Source organism: Crocodylus siamensis, chromosome 10, assembly GCF_052110815.1.
Source record: "Crocodylus siamensis isolate JL-2025a chromosome 10, ASM5211081v1, whole genome shotgun sequence".
NCBI classification, from domain to species: domain Eukaryota; kingdom Metazoa; phylum Chordata; order Crocodylia; family Crocodylidae; genus Crocodylus; species Crocodylus siamensis.
Window position 1 is genome coordinate 22,782,982 of NC_143404.1, and position 27,369 is coordinate 22,810,350.

Here is a 27,369-nt window from a genome sequence, read left to right on the forward strand (position 1 = left end):
GAGGATGTTTCAAAGCCCTTTGTTTCATTTTGATTTTGCTGTTTTGAGCTCAAAATGAGTTGAAACAGTGTCAAAAGAAAACAGCTGGTGAAATTTCACATTGCCATAATGACTACATACAAGATGGGGGAGAGGCCTGGAAAAGGCACCCTCGCTGCAACTGATAACATTTTGGGTTGCATTTGTTGTTACTGTCATGTGATGTGAGGGTGACTGAAGGGATGGAAGGAGGCCAATAAGGACTCTTAGGGAAGGTACTACAGTCAACAAAGAACGATTAGAAACTAAGGACTAAGTCAAAGTGAACTGAGCTGAGCCTAAGGTATTAAGGGCCCATAGAGACAGAGAGAAGGGGTGAAGGAATCATTGTGGTGGGTAGCCTCCTGAATTTAATATTAAGGGTGTGGCAGGAAAGAACAGGAAGGCACCCCAATTCAACAATCAGGAAAAAAGACAGAATTATAGTGGCCACTGGGAGATGGCACACCTGCCTTTAGTGGTAGACCCCATTACAATGGGTGCATATACATGAGATGCTTTACTGCGAAGTAGCCTAGTTTACTGGGCAGTAAGCATGTCTGTCTACATGTGCACATGCTTACTGAGCAGTAAACCTCACTAATTGAGAGTAAATTTGCTACCTGCAAATACAAATAGCAAATTTACTTGCTATTACTAACTGTGCAGTAGAGCTCATGTAGATACCTGACTGGGAACAAATCTGCTCGTCAGCCAGTCATCAGGGGGTGTGAGATTGTTCCCTGCTCCTGGGAACTGCAGGCTGCCTGGATCCCAGGAAGGGACTATGGCCCCCTGCTCTGGCAGCAGGGAGCTCCAGCCCCTTGCTCTGGGATCGTGCTTGGGGAGTGGGAGCTGGGAGATCTTTACCTCCCAGCACCATCCGCATGAGCATGGAGCCAGTTCTGGGAGCTCCCTGCTGTGGGGAGAAGGGGTTGAGCAAGGCACAAACTCTTCAGCCCCTGCTCTGCAATCCCAGAGTGGGGGCTGGCAACTGTCCCAGTCAGAAACAGGTCCCCGGGCCAAGTCCCAATCAGGTGGCTGAGGTGTGAGGTTTGGAAAGAGTTGCACGGGAGGAGCAGGTCCCAGCTCCCTTCCTCTATGCACTGGTGCGGCAGCTGGTAGTAAGCCCTAACCTGGGCAGGGAATCCAGCAGATCGGGACAGGGGGCTAGGACCTGCCCTTCACCTGAAGCTTTTTCTAAGTCCCCCGCCCTGATCAGGGAGCTGGGACTGGGAGCTCTCTGCTTTTGGGGCAGAGGGACTTTGTCCCCACCCTAGCAGCAGGCATTCCCCCAGGGCAGGGAGCAATGTCTCAGTCCTGGCTGGGAAACAGCTGTCTCCTGTCCCAGTGCTCCCTGCCAGCCCCTGGGCTAGCACCCATTTCGGCCCCAGGAAGCATTTTGCTGCCGTTAGCATCAAATCTCCTCCTGCTTCCCTACATGTGTAAATACCTGCCTGGGAGTGTTTACTCACAAGTAGTTTATTTGCCAGGAAAGTGCTCCCAGATCTAATGCATATGCAATGTAGCTTTTTCCACTTTCAAACTGGAGTAAACTAATTTACACTTGTTGTGCAGGAGGGGTGTCCATCTTCAAAGAAGTCAATACAAATTGGCTAGTGTGAAGAAAACTCATTCCCTAGCTTTTTATATATGCTAACTTCCCTATGTAGATGATCTCTTCACCTTTTTTTTAGGATATTGAAAGTTTTTATTTCTGCACTGCTTTGGTTAGGAGTCTGTTCAGAATTACAACCTAACCTTTAACTACCATTGTCATAAAATGGAAAAGGAAAGGTATTCTGTCCAACTCTTCCTCCTGTAACCTCTTCTAAGTGCTGCAGCTACACTTAATGCTTCATTCACACTCAAAAGTTGATGAGAAAAAAATGACTTAAGAAGTAGATATGACATTTCTTTTAAACATTATCATAACAAGCCAGATGATACATTTAGCTTCTGCTCATGCCTGGCAATGGAAAATTAGGGAAAGACACTGATTTGCTAATGAACATTTAATCACTAGGGAACTGAAGATGTCTTGGTTTTTACTCTGCAATGATTCTAAGGCTGTGCCCATTAAATGTAAATGAGAAAGAAAAGAGGTCTTGGCAGAACAAAAGAAGTGAGCCACACGTTGAATTTAAGTATTATTTATGGCACACAGCCTGCCTCCATGGCTAAAATGCATTTTGACCACCTACCTACTGACTTTTCAGTTGTACCATTTAGTAAGAGACAGTTTTTAACAGCTTTCCTAGGTTGCAGCACAGATAGAGAGCCATACACTGGCATTTCTCTTTAGGCACAGCCCTAAAGTTACTTTTGTATATGTGATTTTTTGGAACTTAGAAATATGTAAAAAGTAGTATCACAAAAATTAATTAGTGCACACTGAACTCTCAGGAGATGCTGGCTGAGTCAAGGTATGCACACTAAGTTGTTTTGTGAGGTATAATTTAAAAAAAAAAATATAATAACTACTGAAAAAAGATACTTAGCTGGCTATTGTATAGTGCCAGATCTGGTTTTGTATGGAACTTATTGAACTGCTGGGGTGTCAAACAACTCGATAAAGACCAGATATAGGTATCTTTTGGCCTCCAAGTCCCTGTTCTTTCTGACAGACTTAACAGTCCTATTCAGGCCATCAATCAGTGGTAGTTTCACTAAAAGAGGGAAATGTAAATAAAATTATTTCAAAATAAATGCATTTTTGTTCCCATTCTATCTTTCAAAATAGTAATATACCAGGGCTGCAAAGGGCACTTCACTGATCAACTCAGCTGCTACAATGGAGGACCAAGGAGACTTTCCAAAAGTGTCCATAGTTACTGGCTATATGAACTTAAGGAGAATATTAGCACTAAAAGTCACTATTAGATCTGGTGACTTTTTGCCAAATAAGAGGTTCAAATCCTCAGTCGGTATAAAAACAAGGTAAGTTCCAACTGATTCTAATCTGACAGAACAGCAAATGGCACTTTTTCATTCACTTCTATTAAGATGTATCTTTTTATTAAAAGTTTTCCAGTAAGCCCCTCAGAATGTACTAGACTTCTTCATCTTTCTATTTCTCAATGCCTGCAGACTATTTCTATAAACCAAAAATATAGTGACATTTCCTAGCTGCCTCATTCTTCAGAGGATTCTATTCTTGCAGAAAATGCATTGAGACTAATACGCTGGAGAAAACTGAAAAGATAATCTTCTGGCATCAGCCAAATCATGACAGCTGGAATCACTGATGGGAGAAGTCTCTGGGAGCATGAGGTGAAAAAGCATCTGTTTTTCTTTACACATGATGCAAAACCTCTTTACTTGTAGACTTCTCCATTCAGTAGAGAGAAGAATGTCCTTCATTAAATGTTCTTACACTTCATTACAGTGGTTTTTGACTGCAGTGAACAAAGCTGATGTAGAAATATCCCTTTCCTATCTCTGTCTTTTTGGCAGTGCTGGATTACAATCAAAACTGAACACAGATAAGCTTATCTTAGGGACACAATATTTTCACAAGGGGGTCCCAAGTATTGTGACTACACTGTCTTTATCCTGGAAATATATTAGCAGATATGGGTTGCCATTATGAATGAGAACACAAAATATTATGGTTAAAGAGCTTGTTTTGTTCTGGGTAACTTTCAACTCATTTAGATATTACTCATTGTTGGTCTTTCCCTGTTTCTGGTTCCAGAATGTGCATTCATAGGTTTTTTTTCTTTCTTATCCAGACTTTCCATGGTAGAAAAGCCTGTAGGAGTTCTGGGATAAAATTACAACTGAATATATTGTGATTTCTAGAATTTATAACTTAAGGATTAATCTACAAGCTTTTCTGTACTATGGTCAAAATAAGGTTTTTTTGTACCATGGACCATGTTATGACTTTAGAAATAGAGAAAAGGTGATATGATTATATTTATTAATAATAGATATTAGGTACTATCACATTACTTCATTCAGATGTCATATGGTGATGTTAATACCACATGCTGATATAAATGCTCCAGCTTAACTGATCTGAAAAATGTCTCTTAAAAATGACAGTGTTTATATTATACATTAAAGTAGCATATCGAACCTTATCAGTCATACTGACAGCACACTGGCATATTTATTGATGGCAGAATATATACTGAATGAATTGTGTATACTATGCAATATATACGGAACATACTATATGAATTCTCAATTAGGAATTCATCAAAATATCTTCCTAAGGCTACCTGAACATGATAAGATTTATAAGAAATCTTTTTATTCTGACTGTATCTCTCCTCATTTCATAATGTTTTATATTCTTCAGGTGACAGTTCATTCAGGTCAGGTATCTACATATGTGCAACACATCCCACTTAATCAAACTATTAAATTATTCTTTATTGCATTGGGTTTTTATTTATTCTTGTCTGCTGCTATCCTTGACCCTCATCTAATATAGTCTTATCTGAGAAGACTGGGTAAGTTTTCAGCATATCCTGGTGTCAATCCTCCAATTGTTCCATTGTTCAACTCCCCAACTTAGATTGCTTCTGTTTAAGGCCAACTCTGACAAATATCCTCTGTGCATTAAAGAGTGAACAAGTAAACACCTCACTGTTCAGCTAGAGCCATTCTGTCTTCCCCCCCACAAAGCAAGTGGATGCTGCAGTGGCTTCATCCATCAAACAGGAGGAGGAAGGGTCTCTATGGAACTTCATCCGAGCTTCCTGATTTTCAGCCAGCAAAATTCACTCTCATGACAACAAAAAGTTTGTGTGGTTTTCCTCAATAGGCCTTCAAAGCTCTGGTTAGTCTGGGTACAGAGAGAAAACTGTCAAAATAAAACTCTACAGTTAGACTTTCAAAAGCACTCAAGAGAACAATAGTAGCTGTTGAATAGTAAATAGTGTTTAAAATCTGCCCCTCTATCTCTTGCATTGAAGCATGTAGAATACCATTCCCACTGGCCCAACTGGACACTGACAGTGGCTCACAAATATAACACAACAGAAGCCAAGGAGATGTGTTCTGTAATGTATTTTCTTAGACTGCTGGAGGCAAAAAAAATGGTTTGAAACAGATATATATACACAAATAAAAATAATGGTTATTTAAAAATTTAATTTGCTTAATGCTATTAGTTTTAGTAATTTAAATTGGACACCAAGAAGAAATAAGGAACCTTCTGATCTAAAATATCATCATTATATTTACCTTTGACTATAACCACAGATATGAATAGAATTATCTCTATGTTTTGTTTCAGGAAAACTACTGACTTCTTGCAGGAGATACTGTTGTAATCTCTGAGCATTTCTAAGTGATTATTTCTATGGACATAGTAAGGAAAAATGTCAGCCAAAAATAGCACCTTGGCGCTGCCTGCATTGTCTAGGCCCATTAGGCAGGGATTGCATTTTAGTGCATCAAACAATCAACTCCACTTTATCTTTGCAATTTGTCACCTGTGTTCCTTGTACTGTGTGCATAATGAAGTTGCCTCTCATCCTTACCGTAGGCTAGTGGTCAGGAAAAAAACTCTGTCAAGACTGAAAAGATAATAAAGAAAAGGGGGAAGTCACAGAGGAATAAGTATATCAATTCTTTTGTTTGGATCTACTAGTTTTCTTCTATCTTCACCATTTATTTTGCTTTAGGGGACTTCCTGTCTATATATGGCATTATTTGCCTGATGGATGTTTACTTGCCCAAGGAGAGTAAGGAAGGTCAGAAAAGCATCTCATAATGAGTTACTGAAGTAAAGTATCTTCCTTGTTGTCCAATAAAGATCTGCGGTGGGAGTAAGGGACCAGAGCTAAGGTAGACAAGGTTCTTTGGGTAAATTTGGTATATTTTATTAGACCAACTAAAATAGTTGAAAACATTCTTCTTTGCAAGCTTCCAGGTACAAAGTCCTTCCTTCAAGCAGAGGAGGCATCAGCAGTTGTTTTGTGTCCTTCCTGGGTGGGATAGAAGCCAAAGGCCAGTATGCAAGAAAGTCAGTGAAATGCAAACTGTGGCAGACAATGGGTGAGAAACAGGTTGGGGGGGAGAAGGGGAATATTGACCTGATAAGATGTAGCTGATAAACAGTAGAGAGGTTACCTGGTGTATCATATGCTTTGCAGCTAATAATGTGCCATAAATCCAATGTCTATATTTAGTCCAAGATTTTTTGTACCCGGTAAGTTAATAAAGTGAAGTTCATAGGCTCATCTGCAAAAGTTGTCTTGTAAATTCTCTTTGACAATTAGAACTGAGAGATTGACGAGAGAGTGGTTATCTTGTGAAAAGCGTGCCCCCAACAGGTAACTGGGTATTCTTGTCTTTGATAGATTTTAGGTGTGTGCTCATTCTGGTACACAGCTGGTTTCTCCTACATATTTTCCATCAGGGCATTTGGTGCACTGGATGAGATGCATAAGATTTCTGGAGGTGCAGGTGTAAGACCCAGAAATGTTGATGGTTCTGTTGTGGGGTGTAATTATTGTGGGGATGGTGGAGATGTGTTGGCAGGTTTTACATTTCCTGTCAGCACGGTCTGGATCTATTCAGTGTGTTTTGGGGCATAGGAAATTTCCTTCTGGTGATGAGGTTGGCAAGGTTCAGTGCTTGTTTAAAGGCTAAGTTGGGTGGTTCTGGGAAGATCTTTTTAAGAATTGGGTCTTCTTCTATTATGGGTTGTAGTTCTTTGAGGATTTTCCATATATGTTCCAGAGAGAGATGGTATGTCATAACTAATGGTGTGCAATTCATGGGGATTTTCTTTCTGTACTGCAGCAATTCTTCATGTGGTATCTGGAGGGCTCTTTCAAAATTGTGATCTATCTCATTGGAAGAGTATCCTTGTTGAGTGAAAGCCTTTCTGAGATTTGTGAGGTGACAATCATGGGTGTTCTCTTCAGTGCAAATTTGGTGGTATCGGGGGGCTTGGCTGTATATGACAGCTTTCTTGGTATTTTTAAGGTGATTGATGGTTCTCTACAGATACGTATGTTGGTCCATGGTTTTTGTATATGGTGGTTTGTATTTTACCATACAGGACAGTGATCATAGTGTCTAAAAGAAAAATGTTGGAGCTGGAATATTCAAGAGATTATTGAATTTCTGATGGAAATTGAACTGGTATCCCATGATCACCCCTTGGCAAAACTGGCTAGCAGTGGCCTCAGCCTCACCACAATCTGCTGGCTGGGGAATTGGCTCTGCGGTAGGACTCAGAGGGTGGTGGTTGATGGAAGTCAATCATCATGGTGCGCTGTGACCAGTGGGGTCCCTCGAGGCTCTGTCTTAGAGCCTTTACTTTTTAACATCTTTATCAGTGATGTAGACACTGGTGTCAGAAGCAGACTGGCCAAGTTTGCTGATGGCACCAAACTCTGGGGTAAAGCATCCACACCTGAGGACAGGAGGGTGATCCAGGAAGAGCTTGACAGGCTCAGCAAATGGGCGGATGAGAACCTGATGATGTTTAACACCGAAAAATGCAAGGTTCTCCACCTTGGGAGGATGTTTATAGGCTCATTAGTGCTAAGCTGGTTAGCACTACAGACGAAAGGGACTTGGAGGTCATCACTGACCACAAGATGAACATGAGCCTTCAGTGTGATGCTTCAGCTAGTAAAGCAAGCAAAATGCTGGCTTGAATCCAAAGATGCTTCTCAAGCAAATCCCTGGACGTCATTCTCTCATACTCAGCCTTGGTGAGGCTGCACTGGAGTACTGAGCCCAGTTTTGGGCTCCACAATTCAAAAAGGAGGTGGAGAATCTTGAGGGAGTGCAGAGGAGAGCCATGAACACAATCAGAGGTCAGGAAAACAGACCTTATGATGAGAGGCTGGGAGCCATGGGGCTCTTCAGCCTGGAAAAGCGCAGGCTCAGGGGTGATCTGGTGGCCACCTACAAGTTTATCAGGGGTGCTTACTAGGATCTGGAGGAATGTTTGTTTACCAGAGCGCCCCAAGGGATAACAAGGTCGAATGGTCACAAACTCCTCCATGAACTTCTTCACTTTCCGAGCCTCCAAGGTTTGGAATAGACTGCCACCAGAGGTGGTTCAAACAGCTATTTTGAATGCTGTCAAGAGATATTTGGATGTTTATCTTGCTGGGATCCTATGATCCCTGCTGACTTCTTGGGGCAGGGGGCTGGATTTGATGATCCTCTGGGGTCCCCTCCAGCCCTAGTGTCTATGAAACCTATGAAATCTAAGAGACTGAAGGTTTTCAGTCCAAATGATGAAGATGTCATCAATATATCTTAAGTGGGTGTGATGGTGCAGTCCTTGAGGAATTTTTCCAGGTGGTTCATAAAAAGTTAGGCATATTGTGGGGCCATTTTTGTGCCCAGAGCTGTGCCCATTGCCTGGAGGCAGTGTTGGTTTTGAAATTTAAGTCATTGTGTGTGAGGATGAAGTATATAAATTCAGTTGTAATCTTGCTCTTGTAGATATGTGAGGCAGGCTTGGATGCCATCCTGGTGTGGGATGTTGGTATATAAGCTGATAAAGTTCATTGGGGGGCGTGAAATGGGCCCTTTTTTATTTGGATTCAGCCTGAATCAGGGACAGTGATTCAATTAATTTATTTGGATCACTGTCCCTGATTCAATTCATCCAAATCCAAATCTGAAGATTTGATGCTGATTTGCATCAAGGACTTCAAGGTACCAGGCACAGTTTGTGAATGCTGCAATGCTGGGGTGGATGGACAGTCTCACAGCAGAACAGGAGGGCACCCCACATGCTCAGTGCTAAACCCAGAAGTGGACCAGAATACAGGGACCCCGGGTGCCCCCCCCAACCCAGGAGGTACCAGTCACCAGCAAACTCCTCAGCAGAACTGGAAGTGGACCATAAGTACTTTAAGTCCACTTCCAGGTTCACCACTGAGCACATGGGGGGCCCCTCTATGCTCTATCTACTCCAGCATCACAGAATTCATGAGCTCCCTGCTACCTACATGTATGTAGAAAAAACATTTAAAGCTATATCTATGTCTCAGTCGCTGAATCTCTCTGGATCATTTCGGAGGTTCCGATTCGATTAAAAAAGCTTAAAGGGTTTTCTGATTTGATTTGGATTTGGAGATTGGACCACTGAATTGGGCCAAATCTCCACTGAATCAGATCAGGGAACAAAGTTTCACACAGCCCTAATGTCCATGGTGGCTAGGATGGTGCTGTTGGGAAGGTGGCCTACATTTTTAAGTTTTTGTAGAAAGTCTGTTCTGTCTTGGACAAAACTTGCTTTTTGGGTGACAAGAGGTTTTAGAATTGATTCAATGAAACCTGGTCATGATTGGATATGATAGGTCTGTCTGTCTTCCCTTGTTTGTGGATTTTAGGGAGCATGTAATAATCCCTGGGTTGGGTAATGGAGGGGATCGAGTTCTATAATGCCCACCAACACAGCATTCATGAGCCAAATGGTACCTTGAGGTATGTAGAAAAAACATTTAGAACTGTATCTATGTCTGATTCACCAAATCTTTCCAAGTCTCTCTGAATTGATTTGGAAGATTCTGTTTTGATTCAGAGAAATTAAAGGGTCTCCTGATTCAATTCAGAGATTCGGCCACCAAGTCGGGCCAAATCGCCACCGAACTGAATCAATGACTGAAGCTTCACACAGCCCTAATAACTATAGCTCCTCCTTTATCTGCTGGTTTTATTACTATTTGGTGGTTAGATCTTAGAAATTCCAAAGCCCTTCTCTCTGAGAGGGAGGTGTTCTTATGGTGGAATGTGTTGTTGATTATTTAAATGTTCATTCTTTCCTTGAAGCAGTCAGTATAGCAGTGAAGATTAGAATTTTGTTCACTTTGAGGTGTCCAATCTGATTTTTGTTTGTTTGTTTGTTTGTTTTGCGGGGGCTTAATCTTTTCCTTGATGCTGTCAAAAGTTGAAGTGTTGTTAGAAGTGGATTCATTTTGGTTGTAGAAATATTCCTTGAAGTGGAGGCATCAGAAAAAATCTTCTAGTTCTTCATAGTATAGTATTTTATTAGGGTATTTTTTCCAGACAGAAATTCAAGCCTTTACAAAGGATACATTTTTCAGCTTTGGTAAGTGTGTGCATAGAGAGATTGATTAATATGCGAGGGTTAATTGTTTGTCTTTGTACCTGAAAGCTTGCAAAGAAGAATTTTTCCAACTGTTTTACTTGGTCTACTAAAAGATATTCGATTTACCCAAAGAAGCTTGTCTGCTAATGTCCTTAGGCCAACACAGCTACAACCGGCACCCCTGACCAGAGCCAAGGCACAGAACACAGAAAGTGTAGCTGGCTTAGCTCTGAGTGCTGCTCTGAAAACTGCTGTTTCAGGTTATTTTCAGTGCTGAAATGATTGTTTAGTGGCAAGAGTGAATGGGAAATACCCACAAATGGAAAACTATTATAAATATTACAGTTTCCAATTAAAAAAGAAATGTGGGGGGTACCATATCCTTAGCCATTCTGAAGCCCTACCTGGATTCTAGGATACTCTGAGCAAATTAGGAAAAGAGATATGGGGGGCTTTCAACAGGTAATGAAAAATATATCAGCTTGAGGGCTTCTTCAACTTTTGAAGGACTAGCCCAGCATCAAGTAGCCTGAAAAATAAGTGTAAAGTATATTTGTATCCTCCTTTAGTCACTTAATTCTTGGTAGGAATGTAGCTGGGCTGGATAATCTAACCTACAAATGTAAGTTCTTAAGGACCACGTATTGTGTATGCTTATGGATATGCATACATCATATTGTAAAAATCAATATAAAGTGAAGGTTGCCTATATATATATATATATATATATTTATCTCTGAGTAACATATGACTAATTGTTTGGAAAAAAATTAAGAGATTTTTTTTCCTGCTTATTGTGGCATTTGTTTTCTAGATTCAAAACACACAACTGTGTGGTTTATTCCTTTCAGATCTCAGAAGAGTGATTTGTGCCCTTAACCCATAAATGGGTTGGGTGCTCTATCACTAGACGACTTTGAATGAAGATTGGATATGCTTCTAAAAGATATGGTCTAATTTAATGGGAAATTATTGGGCCAGGCATAATAATTAATGGACAAAAATCTATGGCCTATTTTATGCAGGAGGTCAGACTAGTAGACTTAAACAGCACCTTCTAGCTTTAATGTCTATTAAAAATGACTGCAATGTGAAATACTAAAATTTGTCTTTGAAAAAGCATGTTTGTGTGTGTGTGTGTGTGTGTGTATACACATATATATACATACACACACACACACATATATATACATACACACACACACACACACACATATATATATATGACCAGAGTCTTTGCTCAAAGGCTTTAGCTTTTGAGTTGGTATGCAGTAAGTTCTTACTATTATATTTATTAGCCATAAGTACATATACCAATTGTCCATTCATCAGTTACAATCATAATATTATCCCTTGATCCAGCGTCACAAGGACAGGAGGCAGTTGCTTCTCTGTCAAGAACTTAGCATTACTATTTATACATGAGAGAGGAAAGATTATCTTGGCTAGGGACAGACATTACACATAAACCAGTTTAAGTGATCAGAAACTGGTTTAAACCTGTAACAGAACAGATGTTCAGTGCACATAAACCAGTTTGAAAGTGGCTGAAACCAGTTGAGATAAACCTTGTTGAATGTACTATGAGATTTAACCAATTTGGGTCAAACCGGTTTATGCAATGTCTGTCCCAGACCCCTTGCTGGTTTAAGTTAAATCAGACACCTTCAGCATCGCAGCTTGCTCTCTGAGCAACAATAGAGCTGGCCCCTCCCTACTGCTTCCTGGCTGAAGCTCAGCACTGACTGCTCCCCCCCCGCCCCCGTCCCCTCTGCCTTACAGACACCTCTCAGCATGAAATAGCAGACCACATGCTGGCTACAGTCTGTGCTGTGGCAGATGGGACAAAGGGAGAATCAACAGGTAGCTGGTAATGTCCCCCTCTTGTTTTCTTAATGAGGTGATAAAACACTTGAGTTAGGGCTGATAAACACTGTTATCAATTCCCTGCTGGGCTGGTCAGAAGTTGGGGGGGGGACCCCTTCCTAGCCAAAGCATCTGCTGGGTCCTGGTCACCCCCCCCCCCCCGCGTCTCAGCACTGTTCAAGAGAAGGGAGGGCTTTTCTAGCATACCTCAGCTTCTGGCCTGAGCCACTGCAGACATGTGCCTATATATCTGGTTTGTCTGTGAAGTTACAAAGTGATTTAGCCTAGCCAGGTTAGACTAACCTGCAAAGATTGAATCAATTCAGACTCAGGCTTTTTGAATGTCTGTCTGTGGCTAAGATATTCATATGGAGCTCTGGAGACCTGGGCTTAAGTCTTTGTGCTGGCACAAACTCACCCTTTTTCTATTTAAGCTGTAAACTCTCCAGAGCAGGAACCATGTTTTTTACTTTATTTAGCCCAATGTGTACCTGTCTCAGGTGATTCCTTGCAGAACCTAATGCTATAGACATAATAAACAAAAAAGCTTTGTAGCTCTTGCTGCTTTCCAGCTGAGGCTGAGCTGTTATTTTAAGTTTGTTTGGTGGAAAGATAAACCACCAATATGTATTACATTATAAATTCATTTCTCTCCTTCTGGTAATGGCTGAATTACCATTTTATATTTAATATTTCTAAATTCCAATTACATTTTGCATTACACAACTCAAGGCATTTGTGCACAGTTATTTTATAAATATGGAGTATGTGCACCATTATCATTACTAGCCTACAAGCTCTCTGATTTTTGAAACCTCAGCTAAATCTTAATTATGTGAGCTTGATTTTTGCTGAAACTTCCTTTGATGCTGCTATATCTATGGTCATTGAGGAATTATCCAGCAACTGACCTACTGAAGAGAAGCATAATATAAGAGCTGAATAAATAAATATGATCTACTGAAACCATAATTTGGGATTGGAAAGACCATCTCTTGTCTCCTGTTTGATTCAAGTTGGCTCTTTAATTGACTTCCTCTTAGCTTAACTAGGAAACAATGATGTATTGTAAGGTGTCCTAACACATGAAATTGCCTTTGTTTGTTAACTTACACCTTAAAGAAAAATATCAGGTAATGAATATATTTTGTACCAACTGAAAAATATCAGGTAATTAATCATTACCTGATATATTTTCTTTAAATCATATATATATATATATTCATTACCTGATATTTTTTCTTTAAGTTGGTACAAAATATATTCTGGTAATATATAACTGCTTTCATTTGTTAACTTACAACTTAAAGAAAATATATCAGGTAATATATAGATATTCATTTCCTGATATATTTTCTTTAAGTTTTAAGTTAACAAATGAAAGCAGTTTCATAGGCTAGAATGCTTTATATACACGCACACATTTCATAGAGCAGAGAACTCGGAAGAGGTTAATTGCAGCAAGTCTTCTCCATATCTAGCTTTCATAATAACGAACCTGAATGGCTAAGCACACAGAGGTCATTATTTCTGCTGACCTGATAAGTCAACAAACACATAACTATGGTAACACCGAAATGATTACCCTCTGGTTTCACACTGAATAGGCTGATGAAGTAAGTATGACCAGTATACATCGCCTAGTGTTTAACTAGTGTTTTAGGATGTCTTCATAGATACAGAACTACCAAGACAGTATTACAATGTACGAAAAACATTTAATCCATGTTTTTCTCTTTTAGAAATTTAAATCCTAATAGGCTGAAGAAAAATATAACGGCCATCTGCCAATTGGGTACTACAAGTTCTACACTGTCAATGTGTTAAGATACATTATTAAGAACAGTAGTACTGAAATAGGTCCAACTTAACTTATGATACTGGTGCTGTAGCAGTTAGGTACAAACTAAAAATACTTTCCTCTATTTGGAGGGAAACAAAGACCAATAAGGAAACACAACCAATTCCCAGAGCTCACTGCAGTCTCAGCAGCCAGGTCCCAGGTACTACCTACAAACTATCCTACAAACACCCTACCATCACACAACATTTTCTCTCAAATCTCAACTGGTGCCTTTATATACTTTCTGGATGCTATAATGAGCTTGTCTACCATGTCTGCTGCAGTTCTTAGGGGTTTTTGATAATAGCTGCTTCTCAGGTGTTTGTATGTGGCCTATTTTCTTCCATATCTGTAAACTAATCACTGATGTGATTAGTGTGAACAAAGCAACCCAGCAAAGACCTAGCCAACTTATTTCAACCAGTTGTCAAAAGTCAGAAAAAAACATAGAGAAGAAATGGGCAACAACCTTGCTTTTTGTTTTCGCTTTTTTTACCCCCCTCTCTCTCCACTTCTTCTGTTGGCAATCTTCTACTTTCTGGGGAGTTTACTTGCATTTTATTTATCACATCTCTCATTTTTCCCACTCTTAATTTGTTCTCTAACTTAATTAAGTTGTCCCTGGGCAGAGAGTTTTAAGCTCCAGGCAGCTTTGACCAAGCTCTAATTACAATTTAATTTAAAAATTATAAGAAAACAAACTACTTCATACTGCAAGCTTCTTCTTGACAGTTTAGGTGGGAAACTTTACCGAAGACTTTATCTTCATTCACAGCTAGTGAAATAAGTTTGTGCAAGAAATTATTTATTTGATATGATGTTGGGGGGAAATAATCCTATTGGGTTCTTTTTTAGAGTCACAAGATGTTGCTACTCTGTTTAAATATTAATTTTCTAATATTTTTCATATATGAAAAATGCTACATCACTCTGCAAATAAAGGAACAAATTTGAGTAGAAAATCAGGGCTTAAAAATGCTTTACTTGAGTATAAAGAAAAAAAGAATAAGTTCCTCAGGGTTGTATGTTATTGTGAAGGAAATAAAGCCGAAGAAGTCAGAGTGAGAGATGTCAGGAGCTGAGCCAGAAGTTTTCAAATGCCAGGATAAAGCAGTAAGTGAATGACAGCACAAGGAACTTTAAAGGGAGCCTGGTGTGACTAGAATCTATAAGCGGTGATGATGCAGGAATGAATCTTTTCTGTGTATTTTTTCCCCTAATGTTTGCTCTTTGCTGAATCTTAAAAGATATGTCTCTGCCTAGGAACGAGTGCAAACTAGAAATAAACAAACAATAAAAGACGGTCAAATCAAAATGGAAAAAAAAGAGCATAGACATCAAATGGACAAAAAGACTAACTCACATATGAATTCCCTCTGAGCCAATGTTATTGCTGGGTGCTTGCTGATCACATTAGATCCTGCCCCTTGATGAAAAGCAGCTAATGTTTGTTACCCTGCCATTCAGAGGAGTATGATTCTTGCTCTATTATGGTCCCACAGCCTGTTTATTTAGGATTTGAGTTATATTTCATTTCACTCCATTCTTCCTTGAAACACACAGGAAGAGAAAACAGCCGCATGTGGATCTGCTACTGTTATTGCTAGTTTCATGAAGTGAAATCCTGAGCCACCATCTTTCTGTTTGTACCAATTAATTTTGGCAGGTCTAATATAAGAAGCTTCTCTAAGGAAATCACTGTACATTTTTTTTTCAGTGTGGCATAGTGGAATAACATCTTAACCTTCACTTCAGGAAACCTACTGCAGGTTCAAATCTGGATTTGTTGCAAACAATAGAATTCCTTTCCTATTTGGACTTAATCAGACATTTGCCCACATATGACTCTATTAAGCAGTTAAGCAGATTATTAATACCTGATCAAGAGACAAACCTTATCCCACCTTGTCCTGAAGACACTTTCCCTTTCCTTGACCCCTTTCTTTACTTTGTGTGGTTCCTGATAATGTTTCTTTTCTCCAGCAGATGCTGTTGTAATCAGCAGCACTGTTTGCTCTGATGTATAAGGAAGGCTTCCCCTTATACATCAGGTAAAGACACTAAGGAAGACCATTTCTCCTTGTTTCCATAATTTGCTAGAAGCATCCAGAAAAAGGATGCTTCAAGTAAGGCAGAAAAATGACTGCAATGACACTATTATCTAGTCAGCTCTTTGTGGACTACAGACAAGAGTATTAGAGTTTGTTTAAAACATTTTCTGCCAACAAAGAATTTAAAACCTATCACATGACCTAAATCAGGTGTATTTGCTTGACTACTAAATTAATAATGAACAGTGTGACCATTAAAACTTCACCTTTTCATATGTCCACATGTTTCAATGTGCTTTATAAACACTTTTTAGATTCTAAGAAGCTTACAGACTCTAAACTTTCAGGCTATCAATTGTCTGAGGTATCTATTTAAGTGGAATTTCTATGGTTTAGTGCAATGTTCTTTGGCAAGCTTTTTCCAAAAGGTTACTGTTGTATCTTCTCAACCTTAACTCTCACTTAAAGTTTGTTTCCCCCCACCACACATGCCTAGAGATCATTGCATAATTTTATACAAGCTTGTGCTATCATTTCCTATTCTAATAAACCAGGAAGGTCACACTGTGGAAATGTGTTATTTTTCTGACAGTCCACTGAAGAAATGCAGTATTAGTTTTGTCCTTTTTCTCAGTGAACACTAAATTCAAATAAAATTGGATAGTAGACACTATTTCATTATTTACATGAATATAAACTATTTCTAGAAAAGCACTCTCAAAGCTGGTTATTCTCACTACTGAGCAAGTTGTAACTCATAACACTGATCTTATATTCATTTTGTGTTGAATTAAAGGTCAGAGACTAATAAAATCCATCACCGTCTATCGTGTGATTCACTTATACATATATAAGAGACGTGGTTGTGCCATTTTGCCTTAAGAACCAGTGGGAAACTGGTTCTCCTCTGTAATGGAAAGCAAGCAAACAGGATGTACATTGCCTTAAGAATATGATTTAATCTGTCTCCAAACAAGAATCTGTTTACTTTTTCCAAGTGGGAGTCCTTTAGTTCCTTAATAAATCAGTTTATTGAACATTACAAAGTATCAACTACTGGTATGCGTATAGATACAGTTTTAGCAAGGAATTCAATTATATATGTATATTACCAATCCTATGTATATACTTCTCTGTCAGCCGGCCAGACATCACAGACCAGGCTACTTCCTTGAAGGTAGATCAGATGTTTTCCTGTCTTCAGACACAATCAGAATCAGAGAAGAATAGGATTTTTTTCCTCTTTTCTGTGTGGTAATATATGCAGTCCTTCAGTCACATAACCACCACTTAGGTAAGTTTTTGTTTTTCATCAATAGGTTCCTGGTTTTTATAAATATACTGCTTTATTTCTTCCTGTATCTATACTAATCACCTCAGTACCAGGATCCTCCTGCTCCAGATACAGGTGGAATTTGTTCTAATAAGTCATTTTCTCAGTCTTTTTGCCTAGGCCTTGCAGGCCTAACAGACCATTTCAGTCCTGTCAAGCGTCAAGAAGCTGAACTGACTCCACAGCTGAATAACAAACAGCACTGTAGGCCCAAGTGTCAATTTGTTCCAGTAAGAAATTTAGTTCATTTTGAATAAAAAGAGGTAAAATAGGGGAAATAGCTGCCCTGTTTTTTTCTCCTGTTACATGCAGGTCTTTCCCTTTAAATGGTGTAATTAAATCTGTCTTGTCTCTGTATTCTGGAATGAGATCAAAATGGAGCAAACATTGCTTTATGCTGTGCCTTCCTACACTAACAGGTCTGTGCTTGAGTTAAGCTAGTCCAAAAATATCAGACATTAAAGTTAACTGGCCTTTAGATTGGTTTAAAAAGGAGAAGACAGATTAAAGAAATGATTGCACTAGGATAACGTCATTCAATTCAGTGTAGAATTAATCCTGAAAGAAATAGGACATGAGTTATGTATACTTTGTCTGTTTGCCGATAGGCATATAGCTTATTTTCCAATAGGCACTTGATCAAAGCAAAACTAGTTATGAGGCACAGTAATAGCTGTCTACTGAATGCAACTACAAGTCTATAGGGCAGACTACCAAATACTGTAAAGATGCTCAAGGCAACTAATTTAGTCCATGATGAACTACTATTGCACCTACACTGATTTCAGTACCATAGTTAGCTTTTAACCATGGGTATCTTAAGACTACTACAATATACACCTACCATAAACTAGTGTCTACACTAGGGCCATGTGTAGACGAAATCAGAGGCATGTGTGCATGACACTTTAAAGTGGGCTAAATGATTTTGCACTGCTTTAATGGTGTTGGCTTTCACATGCATTGGCAGCATATTACACATTATTTCCAGCTGCTGTAGGAAATTTAGCAGTGTAATGTGCTTTAAATGATTTGGGGCGCAGCAAACTAAAACTCTTTCAAGGAGTTTTAGTTTGCTGCCCCTACAGCCATGGAATGAAGCACTAGGCACCATGCAGCTCCATGGCTCTGCAAGAAGCCCTGCAGGCAGCCTGGCAGCAGCCTAGGAAAGCAGCTCTGCCCAAGAAACACAGGAAGCCTGATCTTTTTTTTTCCCCGCCCACTGTAGCCTGCCTGCCTGAGCTGCGCAGGGGCCTAGTGCTTCCCTCCACAGCTGCAGTGCCCCCCGGGACCACCCAAGGCAGGTGCTGCCTGGTGGGGGGTGCCACTGCCACAGAGGGAAGCACCAGCCCCCTCTGCAGCCCAGGGACTGCTCTACCTGATGGCAGCTCGCCCTTTTGTCCCTGCCAGAGAGGCAGGTAAGTCAGTGGGGTGTGCGCACGATATGGGGGTTTAACCAGCGCTGAATTGAAGCAGTGTTTTTTTAAACCACCACTTCTATTTACGGCCCCTGCTTTGTCTACATATGCCCTAGCTTAATTCCTGAGATCAAATGAATTATGAATGACCAACAGATTCTACAGAGGCCCTTTAATTTTCTTTTCTTTTTCAGTTAAAAGTGCATGTTAAATACAGATAAAAGGTAAAAATCAGCAAATTAAAATCACTTTGAAGCCTAACTTCCATTTTTTTTCCCATCAATACTAAGTAATCTGCCCACAGAGCTGCATAAATACAACTACACTACTTTTAATTCAGAAGCATTTCATGTAGAATAGCACGGCATATTTGAGGGCGAGGGAACGATAGAATCCTAAGTAACTTTCTTACTTAAACGGACCTCTAACCAAAAAAAAACTTGTATATGTAAGACGATTTAAAAAATAAACATGGTTTAAATAACAACTGGTTTCATGTTTAATTGTTAATTTTTTAAGATACAGAGTCTGAATCATTACATATTTATAATAATAGACTTTCATTGTTCATAACATCTGCTAAAAATAAAGACAGAAAACTAAAAGATTTAAGTTGCTTTAAAAATTACATGGAGCTATACTTAGGTAATGATTTAAAAGGGAGTTCAGGTTGATATATTTATGTACATGTGAGAAAAGGATTGACAATGATAATCATTACCACGGAAGAGAATTTTGATTAAATGACACTTAAGTAATTACAATTAATTATTCAAATGATTTAAATTTCTAACTTTAGAGTATTTGATTAAACTGTCACACAGAAGTCATGTAAAGCTTGATTGGCATTTAACAAGGCTCTGTATTAAATGAGCCATATTTTTAATATTGATAACAAAGTCATCTTCCCAAACAGGAAAAAGGTAAGAATGTCACTTTGTTTCAAGACTTTATTTGTTCTTGTGAGTTGAATTAATTAGATTAGATTATTTGTTCTTGATAAAACTTTGAACATTTCATGTTACTAAATTTGTATTTTTGATTTTGTATTTACTGTGATATAGCCACTTAAGGTTACTTCCAGTTGTATCATTTTTAATACTTCTGTACGTTTATGGACTACTACCACCATTTAATCACTGAAAAAACAAACAAACGTACATGGTATTGATTTCTTCAAAGATTTGAAGAATAGACTATTATGAAATAGTCATGAAGAAGTTAATATTTTCAGTCCTGTTGCACAGAATTGCTCATAATGGTATTACAAACTCTCAATTAAATATGAACAGAAAGATTTTTTGCAACTTTTTGTAAAATAGGAAATACCAATGACTTGACGGAAAATATTTTTTGGATAAAATAATTCCAAAAAATGCAGAATGAAACTGTTTCAGTAATGAATAAAACAGTTCACTCTTCATTTAGACCAACATTATGTTTCAAAATGTCTTTTTCTGTATATTTTTGCAAAATATTACATCCTGCAATTGAAACAACACATCAAATTTCACATAAAATGAAATATTCAATTGACTCAAATTGGGATTGCCCCCTGGGGGGAGGGACGGGAATGCATATGCAAGCATTGGCCCCTGGGCACCAGAGACCCATGTTATGTCACTGGTCCCAGTCCCCCTTGGAGCCCACACTTCCACATCCACAAACTTTTAATAGTCTCAGTTGACTTCAGTGATGCAAACTCCCCCAAACAAGGGGATGTTGTATGTGGAACTGGGGCTAGTATTCATACAGTCTCTAAGTTAATGAGAAGCCAACATTTTTCTAAAAAGTACATCATCTTCCTTGCTAATAAAAGTCTAGATAGAGCATTATAGACATGAGACTTATTAATACTGTTTTAAAAAACAGAAATACTAGGGAAAACATAAAATGGAAGTAGATGGTAGAGAAAATTGAAAAATATTTCTTGATGTAGAATATGATAGGGCCAGAAACGAAGTTAGGAAAAGATGAGGTCATGAAAATTTATAAAAACTGCAAGCCACAGTCTTTTTGAGATCCCACTTCTACGTCTTTTGAGTCAGGAATTTGCTTCTGACCCATTGGTTAACTCCCCATATGGCTGCCTTACAAATGGATTTTAACATGACCCTTCCAGTTTACCTTACTTAATTCCACCAGAAGTGTAACAAAGCAGCCAAGTACCTGGGGCAACAGGACACAAGGGGGCAGCAGTGACTTCTGGATGCCACCATGCCTCTGGCATGATCACACAGCTGTCGTGGAAGCTATTTTTTTTGCCTCTTCCTCCCTGCACCTAAGTTGGCCGCTTGGGCTGCTGCTTCAGTTTTCCCTCCCTAGTTACACTATTGGGGTCCACTTGTTGAATGCATTTCTTTATGCGTATTGGGATGTTTTTAAGGACCGCTATATACACAGTTCTTGTGTAGGATAATTAATTAATCCTTGTCCTCGCTCCTTGAATTCAAATAGATCTTATTCAGGGTGCTGAGGCATTATACTTTCATTAGGCCTTTAACACTACATCAGTTCATTAAAACTTTCCTATAAGTTTCAGATAAGGTTCCCAGTTTCAGTAAAGTAAAATAAGAGTAAAGGTATTAAAACATCTTAACACTTTAAAAAAAAAATGAACTGAATAATAGTAGCCTGTTTCATAATTTTTCAAATGTGTAAGCTGAAGTCCTAAATATAATATTCAATAGTTTAGTTATAAAGTAATTAAATTCTCTTTATAATCTAAACCATCTAACTCTCTGAAGATCTTTTCACTGAAACGTCCTTAATTTTTATTTCATAAAAAAAAAAAAAATCTGCCTGGGGAGCTCAATCTGAGACTTAGAAACTAGCAACTAAGCCCAAGAAATAAAATAAATCTTGTTTTGGAAGATCTACTCATATCACTTGGTAACTTCATTAGGCAGCAGCTCCAAATAAATCTGTGTTTTTTCATAACTCATAAATTTGATTTGGCACACAGCACTAGTTTCTCAACATTTAAAGTTTATAAACCTCAAAGAATTTTGGCATTTTTTTGCTTGTATATAGCATTGATGGTTTCTACATCAGTGGTTCTTAACCTTTTTAGACTTGAAATGTTCTTCAGTAAACTCTAGGTGGCCCTCTTATTTTTCACTTGTTTTTTGACTACAGAAGAAAAAAAAAAAGCATCTTGTTGCAAGGAACTCAAAAGACTACAGCAAGTCGAATGGTTTTCATACGGTGGATTCTTATTCAAAATCTTTGGGTTTATCATGTAAATCATGCATGCAGACCTAAGAGTATTAACACTGTGGCACCCCATGGCACCTATGAACTGTCTCAAGACCCTCCAAGGTGCCATAGTATTTCGGTTGCAAATCACTGACCTACATATACACTTCAAGCCATTGTCTCTCCTGGTCTTGAAGGAGTTTGAACATATTTTAAATGTGCCTGTGAATGTGGTTACTCACTAAATATGTTTTAGTGAGTACCAGCACAATCTTCTGTCACAGTCTTGTCTCCTTTTATGCTTAAGTATACTTACATACTTAGGTATATAACTACTTGTATACCTAGGTATATAACTACTGTTGACTTTCCCTTTGCCACTCCATGATATCACTGATCACTTTAGTGTTAGGCACTTGGGCCTAAATTCCAATGGCATAACTAGGGCAGGGCATCTAAGGCAGCAGGGAAAGAGCAGAGAGGGGAAAAAATAGCTGTTGTCATAGCTACACGATCACAGTCATGAATGTGTTGTACAGTGGCAACTGGAATCCAGGTCCGGCTGGTGAACTCAGGCTGGTCGGGCAGTGGAGTGTCCCACAGGAGTTAGGGGCAGGGGGGATTGCAGCTGGCCAGGAGCGGTGGGGTTTGCAGCCTCCCTGTTACTGGCTGCAACCTCCCCTACTCTCCCCTCCCCCCACCCGCCTGGCTGCAAACTTCTTCCTGCTCCTGCCAGCTCTAAATCCCACCCACCAGTCTGAGTTCACCAGCCATGCCTGCTGGAAACTACCCTGTTTGTGTCACTAGGGGCCCTGAGTGCTCAACCACACTGTGACACCTCTGCTAAATCCTGAATGTTTTAGGTGCCCTACTCTGATTGTTTAACACCTAACACCTTTGATACTACAGTCATTGGGACTGCATAAGTGTGACAGACAAGAGACAGAGAGATAGATAACTTTATACATGGATTAGCAAATGCAGCAAAAACATTTTTTATATATTCCTTTTGTGACCCCCCCCAGTCATGCTCTGTGCAGAAGCTGTCTGACTATTGATATGCCTACTCTAAATAAAAATATACTTTGGGTAAAAAAATAATTAAGTTTCAGAGTGCATTTCTTTAGATTATGTGGTAGAGCAGACTTAATAACAAAGATGTGTGCATGTCATGGCAGATCAGCGTGCAGAATTTTAATTACAGCTCTGTCATTTTTAGAGACTCAAATCTTGTTAAAAACACTATTATTTTGGAAAAGCTTGATTGCATCAATCATGCAGGCATTCCTTCATAAATTGGAATGCATTCGTAAAAAAGGTGACATCATTTATCTCCATTTTCTAGTTCATCAACATATTCCAGATTTTTTTTAAATATCTGCAAATGTGTAATAGCATATCTTAAAATACTAATTAAAGGGGTGTTTTGTGCCAGGAAAGAAATTAAAAAGCATCAGACTTCATATATAATTATCAGGCAAAGGGGTAAAAATTTCCATTAAATAGTTTCAATTGCTTAGCATTTTACTGCACTAGCCATTTTGCTGCATGAACTTTCTTTAATGATATACACATTTATATTCCCATGATTCAAAAGAAAGCAACTTTTAGTATCACTTCCTCCTTCCTGACTCCTTAAAAAGATCTTGCAATGGTGGTACAGTGCAAGGATGGTATATAAAGAAAGAGCTAGAAGAGTTAATTATGTCTTACCTCATAATAGATATAGTATTTGTAGATATACATGGACTGAATGTGCATCCACTTGGAGTTGACTTGAAAAAAACCAATAAAGAATATTTTACTTCAACCAATGAGAGTCTTTCCAGCTGGGGACAGAAATTACACATAAACCAGTATAAGTTATTGGAAACAGGTTCAAATCTGTAACACAACAGAAGTTCAGTGCACATAAAACATTTCAATGTGTCTGAAACCAGTTTAAGGTAAACCTGGATGGATGTAGTATCAGACTTACCCAATTTAGGTTAAATTGGTTTATTGATCTAGATCCCCTCCAGATTTAAGTTAACTCAAGTCCCCCAGCATCCCAGGATGCTTTGTACCTCCCCTGCAATGCTTTTCCGTCCTCAAGTATGGGGCTAGCCATGGCCCAAGCCATCTACTCCAGCTGATCAAGTGTACATGCTCTAGGGCCGCCCCCCCCGCCATCTTCTGGTTTGGGCCACTACAAGCATGTGGCTGCATTTCCAGAATCAAAAGTGAATGTCTATTTACTTGCCTTTCAGTTCAATCTATTCACCTTAGGCTAACCTATGAAGATTGAATTGATTCACCCTCAGGCTTTTTGACTGTCTATACTTAGCCTCCATGAGCAACATCACTAGGTCAGTTGCCATGTCAGAATTAGAACTTCAACTTGCACAAGTGATTCCTTTCAAAACTTTGGAAATATTGTGAAATAAATGGTAGTAGTTTAATATTCTTCCTAAAAAGAAAACCATTCACATTGACAGTTTAGTTTACTAATATGAAGTACAGGCAACAGAACACTGTCCTTTTTATGGCTGTAACCTCAATCAATTTCACAATAAAAGACAAGTATAACTTTTGGCCAGTATTTCAAAGGAACTCAACACTCAGTTAGGCATGAAAGTAAATGGCCTTGAACAGCAGCTTTTATGTTCTGAACACTTTAGAAAATATCTCCAGAGGCCAAAGTGGGAACTACTGATTCAAACCCAAATTGGGTTCAGCTGCACCAATTACCTCAGCAGCTACATTTATTCATGTTGCTGTTCACCAGTGGGTCTATGCTTGCAACAAAGTTATCCTTATGTTTAAGTGTTGACAGGACAGATCTACCCAAATGTGACCAAATCTTTTAGATCAGCCTGTATGTGCTATGTCAGATATTGATTCTTTCCCTATTAGAACAAGCCAATCTTTGTTTTTAAATTAGTACATCTTGACCCCCAAACTGAACAATTCCAATTTGAAAATCCACCCCTTCCACTTCCCAGCTAGAAAATGAACAGTCAAAATCCTTATAGGCTTGATTAAAAAACAAAACAAAACAAAATAAAACAAACACAATATTTTACACATGGGCTATAATAACTGAACAGTTTTATATTGGTAGCAACACTGGGGGGAAAGGGATTTTTCCCCTTTGTGAATATTTTGAAAGTTTTTTGGATTTTACACTGTAACCATGGAATTACTGAATGTCGGCCGTGTATGTTCCACTTGTGAGAGTGACCCATAGAGTAAAAAAATTCTTCAGGCAAAAATACGTGATTCATACGTATGAAGTGTAGGCTGCTGCTTGGCATTTCAGTTTCACACTTCACAGTATTCCCAGGCAATTTTTTACATCTCTTATATAATAGTATCTCTGGTTTTTCTCTAGGCTGAAATATGTACTTCTATTCCAGCCTGTGGAGAAGTCATAGAGAGTTCAAAAGTATAAAATAAAATAAAATCACTATCAGAAAAGAAAAAGAAACAAATAGAAAAACATTTAAAGCACAATAAAATATGTGATCATTAAAAGGATATTTTGAAGCAGTGGTAACCAACCAGTGGATCCACTGGTAGATCTCGGAGCCTCTTGGAGTCAATCTGAGGCTGGGGTGGGAGGCTGAGTGCCTGCATGCCTGCACGTGTGCTCCCCAGCCTAGCAGGTCAGTCTGTGAGGTAGGGAAGGGGGACGGGCTAGATCAAGGCCCCTCGGTGAAGGAAAATGCTGCAGAGACAGCAGCAGGGGTAAGTTGAGTGGGCCCCCAGCTAAGTGGGACTTACCCGCTGTGGAGGTGCACCCCCAAATAATTTTTATCCCTCTACCTCAATCTGCCTGCCCCACCCCCCAGACTTACTTGCTGGGTAGTGGGGGGAGGGGTACCACGTGGTAAATCTTGGGTTGCTTTTAAATGCCAAAGGTGATCTCCTACTTTCAAAGGCTGGAGACCACTGTTTTAAAGAAAAGGATATGCCAGCTAATGTATTTTCATAGTAAACACTAAGTACTTTTCAGTGTGTTTTAACACCATATCTATTTAAAATACCTGTATTTGTTTTACCATTTATTAGGAGATGGGCAGTTCTGCTCCCTAGGTGGTGGCAGTGCATAGTGCAGCAGATGCAGCCAGGGTGATGGCAGTAGCAGGGAATTGATCACATCCCACTTAGTTACATTTCTGGGGATATCACAGGTATACTGGGAATAAAGGAATCCAGTGACTGCACATCTTGCCGAAAATCTGAATTAATTCCCCAAAATGTCTATAACTACAAAGAGAAAAATGTATACAGACTACTAAAAAGAAAAAAAAAACTACATGGTGTTTACTATTGGAAGAAAATCTTTAATTTGAGATACAGCTTAAGAAAAGAAAGACATTTAATGACAGCTTAACACTAAGGCCAGGTACAGACATTATACTTTTACCAATTTAAGAGGTCAGAAACTGGTCTATACCTATAACAGAAGTTTGGAACACAAAACATGCCTATCCATAACAGAAGAGAATAAGGTGGGGGGGGGGGGGGTTGTTTGAAGTTACTTTCTTGTTCCTTTCCTTTTTTTGTTGGTTTGCCTAGCTTCTATCTCTGCAAGGTGACAGGGCATCGAGGAAGGCAGAAAAAAAAAAGAGAGAAATAAGTCAATCAAACTGACTTAAAGGGGAAAAGAATTACCAAGACTGAGTTAAATACTCTAGAACCAAAGGACATCTGTCTGGATGAGCTTGATTTCTTTACCTTACATTATCTGGTTTTTAATATTTACCACACCAGAAGTGTAACCCTTAAGAAAGATTAAACCCAGGACTCACCTGAGACTGAAGAAGTCCATTAGTCCTCACTGATTATTCTGTCTAGACAGCCAGCAAGATGCATACAAGCTTAAAATAGAAAGAAAAAGTCACTAGTTAAGATTGACAACAATGAATGGCAACATAAAAGTTGGGTGGTGCTAGGCCAGAGTGTAGTGGAGGTCAGAGCCCTAGATGAAACACATTTCATGAGAATGTTGTTCAGTGATGGAGATCATTGTCACCGCCTGCTCAAGATCAGATTTAACCATCAAGATGTGGCAGATGAGAGTTGGGACCACCACTACAACATACAGGCAAGTGAGCATGATATTGGCAATAAGGGTCAGAAAAGTGCTTGTTTTCAGTAACCTTAAGAATAGCTGCATTTACACCCTACATCAGTCTTAAACTTGCCCCCTCACCAAAGGGTGAATGTGTGATTTATTTGTTATTGATCTCAATTATGCTGCTTACAGAAAACTGCATAACTTAAATCAACTCTACCTCAGGCTTTTTGATTGTCTGTACCTAGCCTAATTATAGGCCTATATCCTTGTGGCCTGCCCAAATTCCTGGAGTTACATGATTTTAGCCCAATCTCATTTTTCCCCCCAAAAGGGGCATATTTTGTATCTTTCATAATTGTGAAGAATTCCTGAAAATGTAACTACTTCAGTTATGTCTAATTCTGCAAACAGCCTGAAGCAAAAGAAGGGTGACTTGTCCCATATATATTATGAGCAACAATCAGGTTTTTTTGGACCAGATAGTAAGCTGACCTAGAGTAATTCTGACTTCTGATTGCATGTAAAGAGG